Source organism: Mytilus trossulus, chromosome 7 (assembly GCF_036588685.1).
Source record: "Mytilus trossulus isolate FHL-02 chromosome 7, PNRI_Mtr1.1.1.hap1, whole genome shotgun sequence".
In the NCBI taxonomy this organism is placed as follows: domain Eukaryota; kingdom Metazoa; phylum Mollusca; class Bivalvia; order Mytilida; family Mytilidae; genus Mytilus; species Mytilus trossulus.
The window spans coordinates 78,771,085-78,776,197 of NC_086379.1; positions in this window are offsets into that span (position 1 = coordinate 78,771,085).

Here is a 5,113-nt window from a genome sequence, read left to right on the forward strand (position 1 = left end):
GAGGCTATCAGAACAAAAAAAATACAATGGCGAACAAATCAGAACAACACGCCTCCTTATATTAAAGTGTTCTCTAAAACTTTCTTCAACAGGAACACATATAACAACAAAAAAGAGGGAATGAATTATTCTGTTGATTCTTTGTTTTTGGTCTCGTTTGCTCTTTAATGAAATGAATCTGCCTAAGAAATCTGCAATGGTTTGTCATGTGAATACCTTACATTTTGGAATCTGAAAATAAAATGTGAATAGGATTACGCCTATCGGACAACAACTCAACGAAAATAACCACAATTCAAGACTAGTGGTCAACATACGATCTATAACAATATATGTAAAATTGAGCCAACATAATGTATTCTAGTCGGTGAATGAAAGAACCATTTATACCTGGTTCAAAGGATATTGAAAGCGTAAACGGAATCCCCAAAATAACAAAAACACATTGTACTTCTGGAATGTAACATATACCAGTTATTTAAGGGTACAAAGGGACATCCAATTATAGTCGGCGAAAAATAAGTTTTCTGACAAAACTGAAATTAAGACAGATACTTTCTTAACCGCAACATTGCTTGCAAATTCTTTCAGTTATCAGAATCTATCCAGCTTTCGGGGGTGTAAAATGTTATCATACTAGGAAGCTTGCCAAATCCATTAAAAATAGATGAAATCTGCCTTCCTCATTATCACACACGCTTACATACACCAATATACATTTGCTGCTATGCTTAAATATTATGATAAGCATTTCTTGTTTTCTACTAAGTAATCAAACTAATAGTAAAATATAAATAATTTCATTTATTAGAAATCTCCGAACAAAACAACGCCCAAAGCTTTCTTACGATATTGTCAATAAATTTCTTTCTGGCACAGCTATGACATAGTTTGGAGATCTTTGGACAATACCATTAAATGATTTTGATTTCGTCTTAAATATTAAAATTTCAAAATCAAATAACTTCTTTTCATAATTTTAAAATTAATTTCTTCGTTAGCCCCATGGAATATTTTCTCTCTTTTACCTTTGGAATGATTTCTCGGCCGATTCCTGTCTTGTCTGACAATGAAACAATTAAAGCATTTGTACTGATACAAATCCCCAATATTTATGCTTTATCAGATGGAATACACTTAATATTTATATACTTCGGTTTGTGTTATCAAGATGAAAGAAATATAAGATGAAAGATGATCATAAAACTGATGAGCCTACACAATGCAGTAACCAGGAAACGGCTGCTATGTCCAAAAGTAGCTGCCTGTTATCGATATACATTTATATAACGAAAATTATAATTGGTTCAGGAAGTAATTTACTTGAAACTTTAACCAACCAAAAATCTCGAAACAAAACAATAAGATTTTTCTGACTTTTTGGGCGAGTATATATAAAGAATTGTAAAGTTTTGTTACACAGAACCGCTGAAGGAGTAAGTATGTTTGAACCTTGTGTGATTTACCTCTATCCTTTACCTTAACCAATACTAGAACCTACTATAGAATTTCTCAATAAACTAATTATACCTTGGAGTTTTCCTTTCTTCTTTCTATCCTTATCCTCTATATACCTTTTTCTCAAATATTTGACATAAAGTTGACAGATTACTAGTACTTGGATTTAGTGTTCACAGGATTTATCAAAGTTGGAACTTAAGTGTCAATTATAACGGTAGGTGCCGGTTGGTTCTTTTTAGCCTAGGAGTAGTGTGATTTTTTTAACTATGATTTTTGCAAATTATTGCAACATCTGTTAACAGTAAAACTCAGTCATATGGATTTTTAATTGTCATTGTAAAGGAAATACCAATTTCAGCAAATAATACATAGAAAGTACGTCAGGTTAGATTAATTGCAAATAAAAAAAAAGACAAATAAATTAATAAAACAAAACAAATAAATGAATGAGTATTTCGAATTGTAACTAGATCTGGTTAATAGATAAGATTAAAATCATTCCTCAATTATTGTAAATGTAGGCAAATACGACAGATAAAGTCGAACAAAAATTGGATAGTGGAAAACAAAAATAATGTTTATTGTAAACAAATAAAAAACAATCTAAATAAAGTTTCAGAAATGGAGCAAAATTTATTAAGATTAACAAACTTTTTTCTCATTATGACAACACTAATTTCACATTATAATTTTATGTAGTGTACTCTTCAAATTGTTTTTGATCGTTGAGCATAAACTTCATCAAATCAAAAGAGCTCATAGAATCTTTAGTCTACACAATGCCAGTTTGTTTGGAATGCAATAGTAATACATCTCTACCATTTAAAAAAAAGTTTAAGAATATCAGGAAATTTCCAAACGATAAAATTTCAATTTCCAAACAAAAATTCTCATCTCTGACATTCTGCTTTGGTAATGAAGGACATTTTTTTATGAAATGGAGGAGAAAGATGTTATTGATATTAAATTCAAAATCTTGTTTTTAAACAAACAGGTGAAAAAATACCTAAACAAATTAAATGATAAAACAGAAAACTGTATGTATAAGTCACTTGACTAGGAGATATATGCTAACAGGCAGTCATTACTGTAAAATAATTATATTGGTTAATGATTATAAATGTATATCAAATAACGATATAAAATAGGATTTTTGGAAATAAAACAATATGCAAAACATCGAAAATTAGGTAGTGCCTGAATAGCTTTTTGTGTATCACATGATCTTAATACAGGTTGTTCTTTGAAAATCTGAATTCTTACACTCTCTCTGCTGTACAACGCTTCATTAATCACAGAGTTGTTTGGAAGTTAATATTTTTATTTTAGAATCAGCTTTCTCCTTATTTGACCTTCCCCGCCCATGAACAGGGTTCTAATGGGGTATTGATGAAAGTGAAGGGCAACTTATAATTGGATTTTGATTGTATTGATTGTACTTTTTCATAACATAAGGTTGAACTACTCCAGGAACCCTCTCCTAAATTTATAAAAAGCTATAATATGCATTCGCTTGATAATATCTGGGAGTACATTAGAATACACGCCCTAATGGTGTTTTCATTAAATTGTTCATCGTCATAAATTTTCACGACAATCCAGGCAGGTATTTTTTTCAGTTATTTCATTTTCTTGATCATTTTGGCCACCGGTGTTTTGGCACTAAGAACATGGTAGTATCAAATTTTACGGAACAAAGACAAAATTAATCTTCGTGCAGACAACATATTTATTGAAATTATGTCATAAATAACTTATCTCCACCAAATATCTTCACATCCGCCCCTCCCTGAAATCAAATGCCGTGCCCATATTGAGGTTTAAAGAAAACATGCAAAAAATGTTCAATATTTGTATAAAATACTTGTTTCTTTGGTGCATCCTCTGGGATGACCTTATATGGTATATCCGCCTACAGGAGCAGTCTTAACTTATTACGTCAATCAGAGTCTTAGATACCACTCTGCATAAATCAAAACATGCAGGATGAAATGTGAATCACATAACTTACAAATATCTTTAGCTTAATCTTGTGTTCTAAGCTTATCAGTGATCTCCATTGCTTAATCAAGTGAAATGGAGATAGCGACTTATCGTATTGTTGTCTGCTTTCTGCTTTCGACGTTAACTGATTACATGAGTTTGTGGTAAATAAGCTGCTGATAAGTCAGTTGTTTAACCTTGGAATGACTTTTGGATTTTTTTAACCTTTTGGGTGTGTGCTATTTTAAACTTTTGTAAATATTAAAGTATGTAAACATGAAGTTTGATTGTTTGTTAGGAAAACCATGTTTGATTTACAGGCTTTTATTGATAAACCCCAAAAATAAATGGCCAACCTATAAAATTACTTAATTTGATTTTACTTTGTACACACTCAAATAAATCTGCTGTTGACCAAACATTTTTTTATGAAAATATTATCTATTACGTGTAAAATGAGGAACACTGCCAGTAGTTGTCTACAGTTCTAGCATTACTTGTTACTAAAGGAATATTTGAAGTTGAAATTTTTTTTTTCTGTTCACAACTTTTCTAGATTCAATTGTATTAAGTAAAATCATACCTATAGTCGGACACCGTATGTTGACTAGGCGATTGTTCTTTGCAGACCGGAAAAGGGGGAGGGGGGTCTAAAGTCATATTTCTTGGTATATGTGGTGGCTTTCTTGTTGTAATAAATTGTCCGATGAATTATGACTGTTGATTAGTTTTGCTCGTAAATGTGATATTTTCGGAATTCTGCCAATCGTGTGTTTATAGTAATAATGATACAGTACCCCTTTGCATGTGTAACCACCAGATTGTAATAGAAGTTTAGCTAGACTCCTCTCCCATTAAACAATATGGGTAAAGCTAAAGATTCAGATGAGCTATATGCATGTTGTTCACTCTGTCTAGCATTAACCAAGTAGTGAGTAAAATAAAATGACATAGTAACGAAAGGTTGTTTGGTTGATTTTGCCATTGAGTAAATTACAAAGTAACGAAAAGTTATTTGGTTGATGTTGCCACGACACTGGCGGTCTGGGTTGATTTGTGGGTAAACCGATATTTCACAAAAAGCCAGTTTAAAAGTAAAAAGATGTGGTTTAATTGTTTGAAAATATGAACTTTCACCAGGGCCCTGAAGTAAGGCTGATTAAAAAGATGTAGGTCTTTGAACGTATGAAAAATATATTTGTTTCTATAGTAAACATAATATTTTCGTAATTTTTCATGCAATTTTTACCTGCAAAGAGTATATCTTTAGTACTTATCAATAAACAAAATGGCACACACGTCAATAAAACAAAAACACAGTGTACGTGTAACTATTATAAAACCATTTTGTCATATCATGATAACCAATAAGCATGGAAGTTGTAGGGAAACAATAGAAAAAACAAAGGATATGGGGTAAACAAAATCAATACATGCACAGTAACAACAACAACAAACACAAACAAACAAACAAACAAAAAGCAAAGGAACAGCGCTTTTATTGCTGTTCTTCATCTCAAAATCACAATGAGGCCTTATCATCAAAAGTTATTTGTTTTTTTTTATACTCTTTCAAATCAAGTTTATAATCATTTTGAATATATACAAAAGATTCCCTTCGCTCTCCTTTCCATCATTTGTATATATATAAATATTTCTCATTTAGAGT